This window comes from Silene latifolia, chromosome Y (assembly GCF_048544455.1).
Source record: "Silene latifolia isolate original U9 population chromosome Y, ASM4854445v1, whole genome shotgun sequence".
Classification (NCBI taxonomy): Eukaryota; Viridiplantae; Streptophyta; class Magnoliopsida; order Caryophyllales; family Caryophyllaceae; genus Silene; species Silene latifolia.
The window spans coordinates 118,681,366-118,702,541 of NC_133538.1; the positions used below are offsets into that span (position 1 = coordinate 118,681,366).

Sequence of the window (21,176 nt, forward strand, 5' to 3'; positions counted from 1 at the left end):
CGTATTCTTGACAATCCGCTCGGATTCTGCCACACAGGAAATTCCCAAAATTTTGACGCCACAAGACGGGCGTCCCGAGCATAAGGCGCTCGGATTCTTTTAAGGTGGGACGGGCGTCTTCTTGAGAAGACGGGCGGATTCCAGTACAGAGATTTTCTTTGAAATGCACAGGTAAAAAGACGGGCGTCTTTCTTCAAATCCGGCCGGATTCCACAAGATGGGCGGATTCTTCACAGGACGCTCGGATTCGACCTCAGTCCAGAAATCTTCAGTTTCTCAGCGTAGCTGGACGGACGTTTCTCCCCTAGACGCCGGATTCCGGCAAGACGGCGGATTCCGGGAATCCGCACGGATTCGGGCTACGAGTTTTGACTTCTTCTCCTTTCTTAGATACATCCCCACACTTGAGAAATTGTTCCTTCCTTCATTCAAAAATCATTAGTAACCCTCCCTTACTTATGCTCATGAAAAGAGTTATTTATTAAAACAAATGCAATAAATAAATACAAGTTAGAGGGTTAGTATATTTACAAGTGGTGGTTTAGGGAGGACTCCACCAAACTCTCCCTTAGATGGTCCTTTCAAGGGGGAGGAGGTCCGAGGTAGGTAGCCTCGACCTCTCCAACAAACGCTCCTTCATAGTAGGGCTTCAACCTTTGACCATTTACCTTGAATTTGCTTCCATCTTCCGCCTTGAGTTCGAAATCTCCATATTTTCCAACTTCGGTTATCACATAGGGACCCATCCATCTAGAGTTCAACTTTCCCGGAAAGAGTCGGTAGCGGGAATTGAATAGATGGACTTTGTCTCCCTTGTGCAAGGCCTTTTGTCTAATTCTTTTGTCATGAAGCAATTTTGTTCTTTCTTTGTAAATCTTTGCATTCTCATAGGATTGTAGTCGGAATTCTTCCAACTCTTGGATTTGAATCATCCTCCTTTGACCGCTCAATTTGAGATCAAGATTAAGTGCTCGGATTGCCCAATAAGCTTTGTACTCCAATTCGTTTCGCAAATGACATGCTTTTCCATATACAAGCTTGTAGGGGGAGGCTCCTATGGGAGTCTTGTAGGCCGTCCTATAACCCCAAAGAGCATCATCAAGCTTTGTGCTCCAATCTTTCCGAGTCTTGTTCACAACTTTTTCAAGGATTTGCTTGATCTCTCTATTTGAAATTTCTACTTGACCGCTTGTTTGAGGATGATATCCCAAGCCGGTTCGATGTTGAACACCATATTTGGTCAAAAGGGATGCAAGCTTCTTCTCATGGAAATGTGTTCCTCCGTCACTAATGATTGCTCTAGGAACTCCAAATCTTGGGAAAATTATCTTCTTGAAAAGCTTGGTGACCGTTTTTGCATCATCATTTGGGGTGGCAATTGCCTCCACCCACTTTGAAACATAATCTACGGCCACAAGGATGTACTTATTCCCATTGGATGTCACAAAGGGCCCTTGGTAGTCAATTCCCCAAACATCGAAGATTTCTACCTCTAGAATGCCCCTTTGTGGCATTTCGTTCCTCCAAGATATATTCCCCGTTCTTTGACAAGCATCGCAATGAATGATGAATTCTCTTGTATCTTGGAACATTGTAGTCCAATAGAAGCCCGATTGGAGAATTTTTGCAACGGTTCTCCTTGCTCCATGGTGCCCACCGTAGGTTGATGAATGACATCCTTCCAAGATTCCTTGGATTTCCCATTGAGGGATACATCTCCGGTAGAGCCCATCACTACACTCTTTGTAGAGGTTTGGGTCATCCCAAAAGTACCTCTTCACTTCGAATAGGAATCTCTTCCTTTGGTTGTGGTTCAAATTTGGAGGGAGCACTTTTCCAACAATATAATTGGCATAATCGGCAAACCATGGGGTGATGTGCCTTTCAAGTTGTGTTTGAATAGCCATCAAAATATCGTCGGGAAATGAGTCATTGATCGGGGTTTCTCCATTTTCATCATGAAACCGGATCCTTGACAAGTGATCCGCCACTACATTCTCGGCTCCTTTCTTGTCTCTTATTTCTAAGTCAAATTCTTGAAGAAGCAAAATCCATCTCAACAATCTTGGTTTTGCCTCCTTCTTTATCAAGAGATGTCGAAGAGCACGGTGATCCGAAAATACTATCACCTTGGATCCAAGCAAGTAGGAACGGAATTTATCCAAAGCATATACAATGGCAAGAAGCTCCTTTTCGGTTGTATCATAATTCACTTGAGAAGGGTCGAGGGTTTTGCTTATGTAATAGATGGCATGAAGAGCTCTCCCTACCCGTTGGCCAAGAACCGCTCCAACGGCGTAGTTGGTAGCGTCACACATAATCTCGAAAGGTAACTCCCAATTTGGGGGTTGGATGATTGGTGCCGAGATTAATGCTTCTTTGATTCTATTAAAAGCTTCAACACACTCGTCAGTAAATGGGAATTGGGCATCTTTAAGCAAAAGTTGAGTGAGGGGTTTTGCTATTTTCGAAAAATCTTTTATGAAACGACGATAAAAACCCGCGTGACCGAGAAAACTTCTCACCCCTCTAACATTCACGGGAGGTGGGAGTTTCTCTATCACCTCAACTTTAGCTTTATCGACCTCGATGCCCTTTTCCGAAATCAAATGACCCAACACAATTCCTTCATTGACCATGAAATGACACTTTTCCCAATTTAAAACAAGGCTAACATCTTCACACTTTTGCAATACAAGAGAAAGATTATGCAAACATGAGACAAAGTCCTTTCCATAAACACTAAAATCGTCCATAAAAGCTTCCATTATGGTTTCTAAGTAATCGGAGAAGACACTCATCATGCATCTTTGGAAAGTGGCGGGGGCATTACATAATCCAAAAGGCATCCCCCTATATGCAAAAGTGCCATAAGGGCATGTGAAGGTGGTCTTATGTTGGTCATCCGGGTGTATAGGGATTTGGAAGAATCCCGAATACCCGTCAAGGTAACAAAAGAATTTGTTGGAGGCTAACCTCTCAAGCATTTGGTCAATGAATGGTAAGGGGAAGTGATCTTTTCTTGTTGCGGAGTTTAATTTCCGGTAGTCAATGCACCTACGCCAACCGGTGATCATTCTTGTGGGTATTAATTCATTCTTTTCATTTGTCACTACCGTGGTACCTCCTTTCTTAGGCACCACTTGGACGGGGCTAACCCAAAAAGAATCTGATATGGGATATATGATTCCCGCATCAAGTAATTTCATGACCTCTCCTTTGACAACTTCTTGCATGTGGGGGTTCAATCTTCTTTGGGGTTGAATGGTAGGTTTATGGTCTTCCTCTAGATGAATTCTATGCATGCAAAAGTCGGGACTTATCCCCTTAAGGTCATCTAGACTATAACCTATAGCCTTCTCATGTTGTTTCAACACACCAAGTAACTTTCCCAATTGGTCATCATCAAGTCTATCATTAACAATCACGGGTTTGGTCTTTGATTCATCAAGGTAAGCATATTTCAAATTTGGGGGAAGGGGTTACAAAGTAGGAGTTTGTACCTTACTTTCTTATTTTGGAGTTTCATTGAGAATTTGCTCCATTTCCAATAAACATTCCATTCTCATAGCATACTCAACTTCACTTTCATCAACCTCATCATATTCAAATCCCATGATGGGTTCCTCTTGCTCTTGAGTTTGTCAAATATCCTCTAGGATGGATTGCTCATCCTCTATGGGTTGACATGCTTCCACTAGAATATTATGCACCAACTCGGATTGTGCACGAGTAAGTTCCTTGTTAGCTAGAGCGGCCTCAAAGAGATCCACCTCCAACTCCCAATACATGCTCTTAGCCTCACTTGCTTCTAAGGCTTCTAATGCTTGCATGGGATCCTTGAAGTAAGGGATACTCAAGTGGTCCTCTACAAAACAGTCTATGAAATCCATCTCGCAAAATATCAAACAACTCGAAAAATGATTAGAACAAACCTTGAGGAGTGTTACTTCCTCAAGGCAAAGAAAGACACAACTAATGACAATAAAAAGAAATCTAAATCAAACAAACACCGTCCCCAGCAACGGCGTCATTTTTGATGCGATCCCGCTAAGTGTTCACAAATTAAGATGTGGTCGTTGGTCACGGTCGAATCAAAACACAATTTATAGCTCCACAAACAACTCTACAATTATTAAAGAGGCAAGTAAAGGTCGGATCCCAAGGGACGGGAGTTGAAATGAGATTTCTATTGTAACTAGTGATGTCTAAGGGGTGTCACAAATTGGGTTGATGTAGAAGGTTACTAAACTAGAATAACAATGAAAATAAACAAGCAAGATGAATTAAAGGGGTGTAAACAATTGATTAAAGGTACTAGGGTGTCATGGGGTCATAGGGGAATCATGGGATATGATCATACAAACATGTTCTCAAATTATAAGCAAGCAATTATTGTTGTGATGGATTGAGTTGGGTTATATCTTACAATCCTAGGAAAGTTTGGGTCCCGGAGCCGAATCGATTAGATTGTACAACACCTACAAGTCGACTTAATCTTCCCTACTCAACAACATGCATGGTCTAATGAAACTCGAGTTGGGTTATGTCTTACAAGTCTCATTGAAAAGATAGAAGATGATAGTAAATGCAAGGATTCATAGGCTTAGCATTTCATCAAATATAACATGTGCATGAGTTGAGATCAAAACAAGCAAGCAAATAAAACATGAAAGCATATTAATTTAAGCATGAATCATTCCCCTTGTTGGTTTCCCCTAATCACCCATTAACCCTAGCTAACAGACTACTCACTCATTATCATGTTGATCATGCTAGCAAGGTTGTCAATCATACCAACAATATGAAACATGATGAATAAATGAAAGTAATTAACAATAATTAAAAAGGGATTAAGAGATTATACCTACTAATAATTCCAATAATAAAGCAAAGATAAAAGAAGTACTTGATGTTTGATTGAGAGGTTGTCAATCTCCCAACAATAACCCAAATAATCTTCAATTACCCAAAATAAAGGATGAACAAAAGAGAGATTAAAGAACTAGAACTTGGATTAAAACTTGATTAATACTTGATTACAATATTGAAGAGAGATTTGATTGATATTAACTACACTAATTATTGGTAAGAAGAACATGCTCCTCTAATTAGACTAATGGGGTATTTATAGTGGAAATTAGGGAGGATGCATTAGGGTTAACTAAGGGCTAAACTAGTAATTACACTTTTTAAGTTGAGCAAGGAGGACCCGGTATTTTTGGAGAGAAGGGCTTCTCTTTTCGTAGCTTGAAGAAGACAATCCGTGCTGGAGCAGAATCCGGGCGGATAAGGGTCGGGACGGGCGGATTCTGGCTTTGGAATCCGAGCGGATTCTGAAGAATCCGAGCGGATTGTGCAGGGGGAATCCGAGCGGATTCAGGCAAAGACGCTCGGATTGTGCTGGAGCTGGACAGACGGATTGTTGACAATCCGCTCGGATTGTCAGTCAGCATAGTAACTTCTTCTTTTCTTCCCTTTTCTTCATAAATTCCTTGGGGACTCAAGGATCTTTTCTCAACATTGCTCTTCTACTATGATATGTACAAAGGCCTTCTAATCTTGTCTCTCCTTGATGCTTGGTCATTGAATTCGATCAATTTATTCTCGTTTTGCCAAGAAAATGCAAGATTCTTACTCCTTTCCTACCAAGGGTTCAAAATCTCAAAGAATATGCAAAACAAAGAACTAAAGATAAGAAATGACCCAAATAAGCACTAAAAAGCATGGAAACAAGGCTAATTCGGGGGCTAAATATGCGCCAATTATGGTCAAATCAAGAAGATTGGACTAAATAGACTTGTTTTGAACAGTAGACTACCCTGACGAGGACGGAAGTTAAGTTAGTGGAAATCTAGGATAGAAAGTGGACCGGAAGGACCTTTCAACATCCGTCTCACAATGAGTTATCTAGACTATTGCAGTTGAGTCATTAGGCTACCATAGTGAACCGAAATCCCGACATGTTCTCTCTTTATTGATATTCTTATTCTTGTTTCTTGCCCTTACTATTCTTATTTATTTCTCTTTCCCTTAAGCCTTTTTAGTTTAAAAAACCAAATTTACAACCCCCATTTTGTGACCGAATAGACGGATCTTTTACAGATATCTTGCCTCCCTGTGGAGATCGACCCGACTTCCCTCGCTATATAGTTAGTTTAGTTGGTTATTTTTGATAGGTATATGACTGCCCTGTCAAATTTTGGTGCCGTTTATTCGTTGAGACAGTTCTCATTTATCTCTTTCAGTGTTGTGTATGTCCAGGTCGAAAAGATCGGAGTTAGTTTCAGCTGATTCTGAGCCAAAGCGACGTTTTAGGCATAGACTCCGTCTGCAAAGAGAATCACGAAAGGAAGACTTCAGTACCCGAACCCGAGCTTCAACATTTCCTATTTACAGAAGACCAGTCTTTAGGAGAAGATAATCTAAGTTCTGTAAACCAACCAGTAAAGATGCCGAATATTGCAAGTCATTCGGAGCCTAAAGCATCTTCTATTCCCAAGGGTTACAACCTCCAGACTGAGGATGGTAATACTTTTGACATCCGTCCGTCTTATATCAATCTAGTGGAGAGAAATCTCTATAGAGGTGTGGCAGGTGAAGACCCAAGGAAGCATATGGAGGTCTTTACGGACTACTGTTCTACTATCCCCGCCACAAAGGGGGTAACTCAAGACAAGATTAAGGAGGTGTTGTTTCCTTTTTCTTTGACTAACGCAGCCAAGCAGTGGCTGACTGACTTGGACCGTACGGTCGCGGGTATCACGAATTGGGAGACTCTCGCGCTTGCTTTCTATAAAAAAGTATTTCCTTCCGCAGCGCACTAATCAGCTGAGGGCAAAGATTACTAGTTTCAAACAGGCACCTGATGAGACTTTCTATGAAGCTTGGTGTCGGTTCAAGAGGTTGGTGAGGTCTCTTCCTCACCATGGTTTTGATCCGTGGTTTCTGTCTAATCAGTTCTACAATGGTTGTACGATGACCATAGAGCTATATTTGACGCCTCATCCAACGGAAGATTTCAAAAGAATATTGTTGATGATAAGGGATGGGCCATTATTGAGGAGATGTCAACCCATTGTGCTGAATATGGGAACCCACGAGATGGTATTCGAACAGTTCACGCGGTTGACAAGGTAGTTGTGGCTCATTTGGAAGCCATGAATACCCGATTTGATAGATTAGAACTGCAACCTGCTGCAGATCAACAGACGGTTCATCTGTTGACGAGATAGGACACCGTCACATGTGAGAGGTGTGGGATTTGATACCGTCGTCAGGTACCAAAAATAAAATACCTAGTTACACTAACAGAAGCTAGCAGTAAGTAGGGTCGATCTCCACAGGGAGGCGGTCACTATCTACTTGTCTATTTGGTCTGTCTAAGGTCACAATTGGTGGTTTTGAATCGTTTTAACTAGACTAATAAGATTAAGTAAGAGAAAAGGGGATAAGAGAAATTAACAAGGAAGAGAGAGGGAACTAGGATTTCGGGTCATCAATAAACGTCAATTAATTGCAGTTAAGGTCACAGATTAGTCGATGTGTCGTTCTAAGGGGCAACGAATATCTCCTTCTGGTCTCAACTCGCCCTAAAATACTATTAGCTTAGCTTCCGCCCTCACTAATGCATTCTATTGTTCACTGCGGGTCTCACCCCTTCCAACCTTCCGGTCGAGGTCAAGGCTTAGCAAGGGTAAAAAGGCTAATTGCATCGATTCAATCAGCAAGATACAATTAAAGTAGTGATTAACAACATAGACTTAAATAACAATGACAAATCTATAAACTAATTAGCAATTAACATCGGTCCATCGACTCCCCTAATCCTAGCAGGGAGAAATTAGCTAGACATAATAAAGGGAAGAACAGAAATAAAGGGAGAATTAAACATAAACATAAGTAAAGGAGAAAAGGGAAAGAGATAAAGTTACAATAGATCCAGGGAAAAAAAGAGGAAAGCAGTTTACAGAGAAAGAGTAAAGTAAAGTATCAAGGAACGGAGTCCAAGAACTATTTTTCGACCCCCCTAGTGTTAGTCCTCATCCTATTTATAGAGGAGATAAGTTTTATTTAACCTAATTTTGAAAATTAAGTAAAAAGCCCGAGCACATAAGCGATTCCACTCGATCGAACCCTTTAGAACTGCTCGATCAAGCAGATCCAAGCACGAACCACTCGATCGAGTAAAATAACCACTCGATCGAGGAAACCCTAAAATGCATCTTTTCGATCGACCATAACTTGTACTCTATCGAGGTCTTCTACCAAATAAAAGCATTCGATCGACCAGAAAACCACTCGATGGAATGACTTTGACTTCAACAACCACTTATTCCGTTAGTTTCATCTTTGACTTGTGTTTTAGCTCCCGAAACGGCTTCACCCATCCCGAGACAGCTACACTTCCGCTCCAAAATCACTCTTCCTCCAAATGCATGCAAAACGGACGATAAAAGGCTTGATTTCACTACTTTCTGGTCCATTCCTGCAAATAAGGCAAAACAAACCAAAGTAGCATATTCGGGGCATTTCGTAGCATAAAACTACGATAATAGCATAGAAATACGTGCATAAAAAGGCCTAAAAGGACTATATAAAATGCACGTATCAAATCTCCCCAAACCAAACCTTTATTCGGTCCTCGAGTATACTAAATACAAACTAATGGAACGGAAAAGATAACTCATAGCTAGCTACAAATGCCCACTTAAACCAATTTAATGCAAGCAAACTAACACTTATAGCAAACAGTCAAATGCAAACGAGTTGTGGGATGTTTATAATAAAGCTGAACCGTCGACCTTGCAAGACCTTTAATAATGGACTCTCACGGGTCACTCTTCTCTCATGAAGCAAAGGGTGAACATATATATGTAAGAGAGAAAGAAAAATAGTCGCTCACCTAGACTACGACCCACATAAACATGCATGCAGCTAATATGATAGACAATTCTAGCTACCGCACATACATTCCAACCAAACAAGGTCCTGTCACAGCCGAGGGCTTACAAAAATATGGGAAAGTTAGGCAATGGGTAAGAAAAGGCGAAACATTTATGGGAATGTGGAGGTATAGGCGGGCAAGCTAGTACCTAAACAAAACTATATGACAACATCCATTTCCAACTCAATTATACAATAAAGCACATGCGCCCTTCATTTGGCACAAACTCACCAAACCGAACTGAAAATACTCCTCAATAGATACAAATAAAGCATAGGAGTGAAACCGTCAACCAATATTTTTTTCATTTTCTTACGGTTTCTTTTTCTTATTCAAATTCTTCTTTTTCTTTTTCTTTTTCTTTCACGTTTTTTTTTTCTTTTTTTCTTTTTTTTTTCTTTCATCCTCCTCCTTTTCTTCATAAATTACCAACTCCAAATCATCAGATACAAGCCAAACTTAGCACAATAAACAATATACCGCAAAACATACACTAACTAGCTTGACAAGGCAGGCTAAATTTGGAATGTAGTTAAGGGTGAACAGGCAAATTTGGCTAATGTGGAGTTAAATGGGTAAAAATGAAAGAAAGGCAAATTATAAGCACCTCCCTGCATGTGACACCAACCACTAACCCGAATGTATGTAGGAAAAAAGCAATTGAATTTCATATATGTGTAAATTAATGTTACATGATATGCAAGGAGTAACTACTCACAATCCTACATGAAACTGGTCATAAACGACATCAGTTTGCACGGCTCTAAATCTTAGAAATTATAAGTAGCTCGCCAAAATTTCAGGTAAAGTCTATTCGTTCAGCTAAATTTTAACATAAACTCGTAGGTATGCAAAAAGGCAAAGCTAAAAAGATAATTAGTTTTATGCAAGGCTTAAGTAAAAAGGACAATTATAGTGCAATTTCATCATTGAAATCAACTGTTCCGACTCAACCTATATGCAAAAGTAAACGTGAAAATTTTTGAACTTTTCGAATTTTTCCAATTTTTTGAGATTTTATAAAAATAAACAACAGTGCATACAAAAATTAAACGTGATAACAGAGATGCAATAAAAACATAAATGCAGACACAGATATGGATGCATTACCTCCCCAAACCAAATCGTACAATGCCCTCATTGTACCAAAACGTGGAAAGAAAATGCAAACTAAAAAGGAAAGAGTGAAGATGCAGAAAGCTCACGAGATTACGCGAATAAGGGGCCTCCCCAAACCAGCCATCAATGTGGGAGGTCGCTAAATAGCTCCATCAGCGTCACAGGAAGCAAATCCAAGAAATGGCCATCTTAAACTGCTCGATCTATGAAGATAGGGCACTCGAACGAGGGATCATCTTTGGTAGGTACTCGATCGAGTGAAATTAGCAGCAAAAGCGTTCGATCGAGTTACAAAAGTACTTGATCGAGCCATCCTCAGTGTATTCCTGCAAAGACGCAATAAAACAACCGACAAAACTAACAAAGCAAGCATAACTGATATAGTCTATGGTACGGAGACCAATTATTACAGCGCAAAACTGAAATGAAATGTAATGTTTGAAAAACAACTAAAAATAAAATCTTCGCGTTGCCTCCCTGGTAGCACTAGTTTCAGACAGGTCCCAGCTCGACCTTCTTTTCCTCGACAACTACTCCAGTCAGTCAGAATCAAAGCAACTCAAAGCTCTTAACAGTAGATCATGTAACTACGCATGTGCTACACAAGGGTATAAGTAGCACCAAAGTATAATAGTAACATAGGAAAATAACATGTATAAACGTTTAATTCTGACAAATTTCCTATGAGAACTACTAAATTTGTCAACAAAATAAAGGAGCTCGGAAGCAATTAGTAACAATCTAGGGTGCCGATTCAGGTTGTCAAATTTCTGATGACAAGTACGGTGAAAAACTGTTAACTTAATCGTCCAGCTAGGAGGGGGTATAGTATTAAAATACAAAGCATGAGTCAAATGAAGCAATGTACTATTTAAAGAAACAATAATATAATTATCGGCAACTACCTCGGTGTGGTCGCTCTCAATGATGGAATCATTGACAAAGGGAGATATTACCTCTTCCGTGCCAGGAACAATCAACGACTCAACTGTCTTCTCATCACCTTCCTTAGCGGAATATGTCCCATAAATCGCAGCCTCAAGCGCATCCAGCTCGGCCTTGAAAAGGGAAGATTCACCGTATCCATTATCTTCTGCAAAATCGTTATCTAGAACAACCCCGCATGACGTTTTATTGCTCACACTAGCCAAATCAGTCGATCGAGTAGAAATGTTACAAGATCGAAGACTCTCCTCTTGATTTTCACTCGATCGAGTGAATGAAACAGCTTGATCGAGTAGTTCCTCTAAGCAGCAGTTCGATCGAGTGGAATAAAGTGTTCGAACGAACGATTCTTCAGGTAATTCACTCGATCGACCAATATGTTTCACTCGATCGGGTGATTTTTGTTGTACAGTGCTTAAATCCTAGTGTAAGGCAGCATTATCTGATAGAAATTTGTAATCCGAGTCATAAAAATCATCATCAGCATTAGGCAACACGGGCTCTTCATGGGAAAAACCGCTCTCTGCGTAGGTAACGCAGGCTTCCTCTAGTTGCCTAATTTTCGACTTAGCAGCTAGCTAAGCTATGGCAGACTCGAGCTCATCAATTTGCGCACAAACCTGTCTATCATATTCTTGCCTTTTGAGTGCAAGTGCCTTCACCAAAGACATCAACTCAGCAAACTCTTCTTTCCGCTTATCAGGAGGAGGAGCTTGTTGTTGCGGTGGCCAGATAAATGAAGGCTTTTGATAGCCTCGCTGATAAGGTAGATGTGGCGGCACAACTACAGAAGGTTGACTAGCTCATCTACGCTGCTTGAATACGTAGACCTCATCATTTTCAGCTAAGCAAAAAGCTGCATTGTGTTCGGCAACACCACATCTCCCACAGTAAATCACCTGCTGCGCCATATAATGGAACATGGGTAACGGGTCAAAGGTACTCAAGCCTTTCCTCTGACAATCTTTTACCTAGAACTGTCTAGGTAGGACCTGTAGGGCATATCAAAACAGCACTAAAAAAAAGATTAGAACGGCCTCAAGGGATGAACCCCTTGAGGCTAAAAACAGACCAAATAAAACAAGTAAATAATGTAGTTGCCTCCCCGGCAACGGCGCCAAAATTTGAAACTATCGTCAGGTACCAAAAATAAAATACCTAGTTACAGTAACAGAAGCTAGCAGTAAGTAGGGTCGATCTCCACAGGGAGGCGGTCACTATCTACTTGTCTATTTGGTCTGTCTAAGGTCACAATTGGGGGTTATGAACTGTTTTAACTAGACTAATAAGATTAAGCAAGAGAAAAGGGGATAAGAGAAATTAACAAGGAAGAGAGAAGAAACTAGGATTTTGGGTCATCAATGAACGTCAATTAATTGCAGTTAAGGTCACAGATTAGTTGATGTGTCGGTCTAAGGGGCAACGAATATCTCCTTCCGGTCTCAAGTCCCCCTAAAATACTATTAGCTTAGGTTCCGCCCTCACTAAAGCATTCTATTGTTCAATGCGGGTCTCACCCCTTCCAACCATCTGGTCTAGGTCAAGGCTTACCAAGGTTAAAAAGGCTAATTGCATCGATCCAATCAGCAAGATACAATTAAAGCAGCGATTAACAACATAGACTTAAACAACAACGACAAATATATAAACTAATTAGCAATTAACATCGGTCCATCGACTCCGCTAATCCTAGCAGGGAGAAATTAGCTAGACATTATAAAGGGAAGAACAGAAATAAAGAGAGAATTAAACATAAACATAAGTAAAGGAGAAAAGGGAAAGAGAGAAAGTTACAGTAGATCCAGGGAAAAAAAGAGGAAAGCAGTTTACAGAGAAAGAGTAAAGTAAACTATCAAGGAACGGAGTCCAAGAACTGTTTTTCGATCCCCCCTAAGTGTTAGTCGTCATCCTATTTATAGAGGAGATAAGTTTTATTTAACCTAATTACAAAGTAAAGCAAAAAGCCAGAGCCCATAAGCGATTCTACTCGATCGAACCCTTTAGAACTGCTCGATCGAGCAGATCCAAGCACGAACCACTCGATCGAGTAAAATAACCACTCGATCGAGCAAACCCTAAAATGCATCTTTTCGATCAACCATAACTTGTACTCGATCGAGGTCTTCTACCAAATAAAAGCATTCGATCGACCAGAAAACCACTCGATCAAATGACTTTGACTTTAGCAGCCACTTATTCCGTTAGTTTCAACTTTGACTTGTCTTCTAGCTCCCGAAACGGCTTCACGCATCCTGAGACAGCTACATTTCCACTCCAAAATCACTCTTCCTCCAAATGCATGCAAAACGGACGGTAAAAGGCTTGATTTCCCTACTTTCTAGTCCATTCCTTCAAATAAGGCAAAACAAACCAAAGTGCCATATTCGGGGCATTTCGTAGCATAAAACTACGATAATAGCATAGAAATGCGTGCATAAAAAGGCCTAAAAGGACTATAAAAAATGCACGTATCAGGAGTAATGACGATCATACTGCTATTGACTGTCTTACGGAGAAAGAACAATTCCTTGCTTTTCAACAATATAGGCAAGGAGGAGGTTCTTATTAATACAACCAAGGGTCTATCCATCCCAATTTGAGGTGGACAAGTCAAAATGTGTTCAATCCCACTCCTTCACCGCAGCAGCAACAGCCATATGTCCCTCTTCATAAGGTTCAACAAGGCTTTCAAAAGCCTCCTTCCTTTCCTCCTCCCAATCAAGGTGCATCATCTTCAGGTGGGTAAGTGAGCTATCTGAGTTGAAGATGATGTTGCAGTCTTTGACAAAGCAGTGGCAGCTAAGTGACAAATAAAAAGACGCATCTATTAAGTCACTTGAAACCCAAGTTGCCCAGTTAGCCGTGAACCAGTCCACGAGGAAGCAGGGTCACTTGCCGTCACAAGCCGATAAGAATCAACATGAGACGGTCGTTCATATGAGGGACCCAAGTTGTTGAATTCAGACCCAAGGAAGTGTATTACTGCTGATGAATGGGTTACTGTTGATGAAAACGAGCTGACAACAAAGAAAGTGCTTGATCGACTACTTTCAGGGAGTCGATCGAGGAAAACTTATGAAGAAATTACTCGATCGAGTGATACTGCTGAAGAAAGAGTTAGAGAAGTGCACAGGAAAATGAACAGCTCGATCGAGAAGTCCAAACCACTCGATCGAGTGATACTGCTGAAGAAAGAGTTCGATCGAGTGACATTTTTGCTCGATCGAGAGCCTGCTAGTGCTCGATCGAGTGAAATCTCTCCTGAAAGACCTCGATCGAGAGGTAAGAAGTCTCGATCGAGTGACAAAGAGCTTGTTCCAGCCGACACGTTGGAAGAAAGAAACAAAGGGCTCGAGATACCTATTACCGTGCCCTTCCCGAGGCGATTACAAAACACGAAGGCCAATCCACCGTTCGGCAAATTTGACGAGCCCCTGAATAGCTTGCAAGGCACAGTTTCGTTCGCCAAGTTGCTGACACAGGTACCCTCTTACCTTAAATTTATGAAAGAAACTTTATCACGTAAGAGGCATATTAATGATCATGAGACGGTAGCTTTGACCGAGGTAGAGACTGCCCTAGCTCAAAATAAGTTACCTCCCAAACAGTCAGACCCGGGTAGTTTCTCGATTCTGTGTCATATAGGTACCCACTTGATTGACAACGTGTTATGCGATCTTGGCGCTAGCGTAAGTGTTTTACCGCTGTCTCTTGCTAAGAGACTTGGTTTGACTAAATTTAATTGCACGAACATGACTGTACAGATGGCCGACCATAGTATATCACGACCATTAGGTGTCGTTGAGGACATACATGTTAATATCGGGAGGTTCTTTATTCCCTTTGATTTTGTTGTGCTTGACATCCCTGAGGATGAAAATTTTGAATTTTGTGCTGCTATCGTGACCGCTCCGCCTCAGCTTGAGAGAAAAAAGAAGGAGAATTAGTCTGTTTTCCTTGTTGTAGGTACATATGAAAATGCAGGAGATGTCAAAGGTCATGGTGCGATTGAGTTCAATCAAGTTGGGAGTGATAACGTTAAAGCTGGCGAGAAAGGAATAAGGACGAGAAAAGTTCGTGCGTATGTGGACGTCAACTATTCTCCTCCTATTGATTCAAGTACAAGATCCTAGAGAATGAAGAGGACGGTTAGTGTTGCTGAAGTGACGTCCTCCAGTCAGAAGCCCTCCGTGGGCCTACTGAATTGTTTTCAGAAGTGAGCGGGGAATGCCCCGTGTAACAAATTATAAAAACTAATTTTTCATTTCCGTTGAATTTGTTTTTTTTGTGTTTATTTGGAAAATTAGAATTTAGACATTTTTAGCGTCGTTAGAAAGACTATAGACTGTTACTTTTTGTATTTGGTATATTGGGATATTTTTGCGACTGTTTTTATGCAGGTTTGGGGAAGTTTTAACGCATCTTGAAGACATACGCGAGGAAAAGCACTCAATCGAGTACTTTTTGTACTCGATCGAGAGGATATTGCAGAAAAAGGGTTCGATCGAGGGCTTTGCAGCTATTCGATCGAGTTGGCAAAATAAGGGAGTTCTCGATCGAGTAGATTTCTACTCGATCGAGTGAAACTGTTTATAACACGCAGGAAGTGTCCCTTAAACTCCCTCTTTTCATTCCTTATTTCATTTCTTCTTCATTTTTTCGTCTTCATCATATTAGAACCCCCAAATCCTCCAGAATCCTTTGCCCTTTACCAAATCAAACACCTACAATTTATTCATTGCTAATTAATCGTCAATTCCCCCTTATTTTCCCTCTGATTATTGTTGATTTTTGCGGTCAATTTGAGGAGTTAGGGTTTACGGTTTGTTTCTCGGAAATCGCCTAATTTGCTTTGTTGTTTGTCGATTAATTGCTTCTTTGTAGGTTTCTCTTATCAAGTAAGTAATTCCTTTACTTCATTGTATTTTAATTGCATTTATTTTCCCTTTTATGATGTAATTTTGGAATTAGGGTTTCGGGTAGACGAATTTAATCGAAATTTTCGACTGTTTTTGCAATTTCTTGTCTACATTGCCTTACTTGATAACTATTGCCCTTACCTCACTGCTGTTTACATGTTTATCTCGAATTTTTTGAGAAAATTTCTGATTAGGGTTCATGACAGTCGATATTTTCGGCTGAAATTAGGACTTTTCTACTGTTAATGCTTCATTTGATGTCTGATTACCCTTTACCCCGTCACTGATTATCTGCTTCATTCGAAAATTCGAGGTCAAAATTGGGAATTAGGGCTTGTTCAGTCGACAATTTTGACTGTTTGGGGAAATTTGTAGCTGTTTACTTGTCATTTAATTATCGTTTCTCCTACCTTGCTTGATTAGGATAGACAGTAGCTCGATGCCTTCTTCCAGTTCGTCTGTTAGTCCGTCCTTGTCTGACACAGTGGTCCCTGCTGTCACCACCGTCTCCACTTCCGTTAGTACCGCATCTCCGGTGTTCCTTGTTACTGCTGCCGGTACCGTTTCTGAGGGGTACGGGGATGGTTGGACTTGTGACCATGAGTGTCCACACTTTCAGGGAGCTGACCCTTGAGTTTTTCAGCTCCTATACCTTCTCCTCAAAGGCACACGACGCTGCCCCTACTGGTGCTTCTGTGTCTTTCCGGTTGTACAACCGGACTTTTTCTATGACTTTGGAGGAGTTTGGTACTCGACTTGGCCATTCCTTTAGGGGCGCCACTGCCGCCCCTAGGAAGTTCCTCCGTCAGCTTTGGCGGACTTTGGTACAGACCTCTTTTGACGAGCGACGTCTCGCTCAGGTCCACCTTCCCCTTGCCCGTTACTTACTACGACTAATGGGAAGTACTATTTTTGGCCGAAAGGAGCCAAACAACATCACTAACACCGAGCTTTCTATTCTGGGTGGATACTTGAACATTGACAGCGAGGGCCCCTTTACTCTCAACATTGCCTACTTGACCGCCCAGTACTTCCAAGCTCAGGGGGGAGAAGACCACGGGCACCATTGTGTATGGTGGCATAGCCACCTTCCTTGCTCATTCTCTCCTCCCTGCCTTACCTCGTGACTTACCGTACATACCGGAAGATAGGTTCCTGGACCGGGCATCTATGTTGTCCATGACTTGGCTGACTTCTGACCACCGGACTTGGAATATTAGTGGTTCCTTCTCCGTCGACCTTCCTTGCACCACCCTTCCTCGTCTCGTCCCCTTCCCACTGTCGCGCGGGGCATCTTACCACCACCGTTACCCATGTACCACATATCGCTCCGACCACCTACTACCTTGCCCGCTTCTAGAAAGCGGCGTCGACTTAAGACCAGAGAGGGATCTACACCTCCTACGTCTGGCCAAACTTCCACGACCACTCCTACCCCGATCTCTACTCCTACCCCTACTCCTACTCCAACTCCTACTCCTGCGCCCGGCCAGGCACAGCCGGTTCTTCCGGCTAATTTTGTTTTTCCTCCACCCTTCGAGGCGTCTGCGGTCATGGACCAAGGACGCCGTGACAGTTTGTTGCTTGAGATGGCAGAGAGACAGGAACGTATGGAGAGGGACATATCTCTCACTTTGTTCCCTCTGTACGAGTATCACATGAGGCGACACCGTCTAATCCCAGAGTGTTGGCCACACCCTTCCTTCTACCGGTACCCAGCTCAGGGGTACCCGGAGTCTGCTAGTGAGGACGGGGAGGAGGACGAGGACTTAGTGGCGGCCGCAGTGGGAGCTCAGGAGGAGCAAAGGAGGAGGAGAGAGCAGGAGGCGGACCCAGACTACACTGTGACGGTGGAGGACGTGACAGAGGAGGCTGACGAGTTGCTACTGGTCTACTCACATTCCCAGTTTTCAGGCTGGTTTGGGGAAGTTCGTGTTTTGTAGTTATATTCTCTCTCTTTTATTTTCTTTTGTCTCCTTTTTATTTTATTATTTTTCATTTATTGGATGTATATTCCCGTTCCCCTGTATATATTTGCTGGTGTATGCTGGAGGACAACGAGGGCGAGGGCGTTGTCCATTTTGGTTTGGGGAGGGTAATGCATCCTTTGAGTCTGCATTTGCATTTGTTTTGCATTCACGTTTCTATTTTCAGATTGAATTGTATTTGTTTATTTCATAAAAATTTAAAAATCCAAAAAATTAGAAAATTTCAAAAAATTAATAAAATATTCACGTTTACTTTTGCATATAAGTTGAGTCGGAACGGCTGATTTTCGTGATGATATTGCACTTTAACTTGCCATTTTAGTTGAGCCTTGCACTTTCATTGACGGTGATTAGCTGAGTCTTACGCATAATCTACGAGTTTTTGTTCAAATATAGCTGACTGTTTAGACTTGACCTGATATATTGGCAACCTACTTTACAATTTCTGAGTGTTAGAGCCTTATAACTGGTGACATTCATGACCGGTTTATATAGGAATTAAGAGTAGTACTCCTTGCATAGCATGTTCATCATTTTTGCACTTTTATGACATTCGATTTCTTGTCAAATTCATACATTCGGGTTTGTGGTCGGTATCACATGTAGGGAGGTGCTTGCAAATTCCTCTTTTCTTACATTTTTTACCCATTTAGCTCCACTTAAGCCAAATTTGGCCTTTTTGAACCATTACCTACATCCAAAACTGAGCCTGCCTAGTCAAGCTAGTTTAGTATGTCTTTTGTGGTATGTTTTTCCGTCTGCAAGTTTGGCCTGTGTGTATTTTATTGGAGTTGGTGGAGAATGAAGGAAAGGAGTATGAGAGTGAAAAAAAGAAAAAAAAGGAAAACGTGAAGAAAAAAAAATGAAAAAGAAGGTGATTCACGTAAGTCAGAGAAAAAGAAGGAAAAAAAAGATTGAAAAAGTTGTTAATTTATTTTATTTTATTCATTAAACCGATATTAAAAAAAGGAAGTTTGTGACCGTCTCACTCCTCCGTTCTTATTCATTTATTTTTGAGGAGATGGTGTAGTTGGATGGTGTATTGTATGCCAAATGAAGGGCACTCGTGTTTATTTTTCAGTCACCTGAGATTCGGACGGTCTTATATGGTCCTGTTTAGGAACTAGCTTGGCGCTTTTACCTCCACATTTCCATAATTTGTTTTTTCTTTTCTCACCTGAACATCACTGTTCCTATACCATTTGTAAGCCCCCGGCTATGACGGACATTGTTGGTTGGAATGTGTGCATTAGTACTTGAATCGTCTTACATTTTTATTGCATGCATGCTATGTAGGTCGTAGAAATCCCTACGAGGACTTTTATATCACTCGATCGAGCAAAACAAAGCTAAAACCTCTCGATCGAGTACTTTAGATACTCGATCGAACATTTATCAAAAAGGCCTCATTCGATAGAGTAGAAAATGGAGTCGATCGAACACAATTGTACTCGATCGAGTACTTTCCAGTGCACAATTCCTACTTCACGCACTGAACTTCAAACGGTTGCCATTTCTTCATTATTTGGGCAAACAGGAAGTTTCCAGTGGCGTTGGAATGGTAAGAGGACAAGCTTCCACCTCCAAGTGAAATAAACATAAAATTAGTTGTATAACTTGAGATATGCCTCTTCAAAGTAGGCACTAATAATTTGAAGTTCTTCCTTTGCTCGCCTAGCTATCTTACACCTTTGCGCATCTCAAAATAGTAGTTTGCAAGCTCCGACTCAACTCATCTCCTAAATGCATGCATAGGGACATGTTTTAGGCTTGATTATGCTCCTTTCCGGTTCATACCTGTAAATAATACAAGACAAACCAAAGTAGATAATTCGGAGGACATTTGTAACCAAACACTACACAAAATGCATAGAAATGCGTGCAAATGAAGTATGAAATACCTATATAAAATGCAAGCATCAAATCTCCCCAAACCAAACCTTTACTTGTCCCCAAGCAAACTATATGCAAAAATAAAGGAACGGAAAAAAAAAGCTCAGAGCTAGCTATAACTTGTCTACTTAAACCAATTTAACGCAGTCAAAAATTAACAGTTATAGCCACAGCAGTTAATACGCTAACGAGTTATAAGATGTCCATAAAAAAGGATGACCTATCGACTCTGCAAGACCAACAAAATCGGACTCTCACGTGGTCACCGTTCTCTCATGAATCAAAGAGTGAATAATTATGTGTAAGAGGGCAAGAGAATACAGTCACTCACCTAAACTGCGACCTACATAACATGCATGCAACAAAAATGATAGACTATTCAAGTACTACGCATACAGTCCAACCAACAATGTCCGTCACAGCCGACGGCTTAAAAATAGTATGGGAAAATGAGGATACAGGTGAGAAATGGCAAAATAGATTATGGAAATGTGGAGGTAAAGCGTCAAGCTTGCTCCTAAACAGGACCATATAAGACCATCCAAAATTCAGCTGTCTAGAAAATAAAGCTCAAGTGCCCTTCATTGGCAAACATCTCACTATCCAATACACTATCTCCTCAAAAAAATGTAAGAATAAAACGGAGGAGTGAGACCATCACAAGATAAAAATAAGCATATACAATCTCTTTTATTCAACAACTCAACTTTTTCAATTTTTCTTTCTTTTTTCTTGATACGTGCATTTTGTATAGTCTTTTTAGCCTATTTTAGCACGTATTTCTATGTATTTTTGTACTGTTTAGATTGCATTTTGCCCCCGAATTGGCTACTTTGGTTCGTTTTGTCCGTTTTGTAGGAATGAACGTAAAAGTAGTGGAATCGCACCATTTTCGTCCTTTTTGCATGCATTTTGAGGAGACGGGATTTTTCAGAGTGAGCTCTTACATTGGGATGCGTGAAGGAATGGTCTACGATGCAGTCGGTCACGAGTTTGAGCTGTTTTGGAAGAAGAATACTCGATCGAGCTGTTTTATCACTCGATCAAGTGGTTTCTATGGCCGAGGTTGGTTGATCGAGTAGCATTGTACTCGATCAAGAGGTGTTGGAATTAAGAGTTACTCGATCGAGTAACAATTTTGGTCGATCGAGTATATTACTTGGAGAGTTGCTCGATCGAGTTGTTTCAGACTACTAGATCGAGTGGTTTTGGCTTTCATGGGCTTTAATTAGTCCGTGAACGTGTTTTAGCTTATGGACTTAGTAGTTTTTCTATATAAACGCATAATAACTAGGTCATTAGCATCGATTCTATCAAGTTTTTATCTTATCACTTTTCATCTTTGGCAAAAAAGACTGTGTTACT

General features: G+C 41.0%; 1 non-coding gene across 1 annotated transcript; it reads right to left on the bottom strand.

The window, feature by feature from the left end:
* Positions 1–6,829: 6,829 nt before the first annotated feature.
* Positions 6,830–6,935, bottom strand: LOC141635598 (small nucleolar RNA R71). Its single transcript, XR_012540274.1, has one exon. It is a non-coding gene; the product is annotated as a small nucleolar RNA R71 (small nucleolar RNA).
* Positions 6,936–21,176: the final 14,241 nt, after the last annotated feature.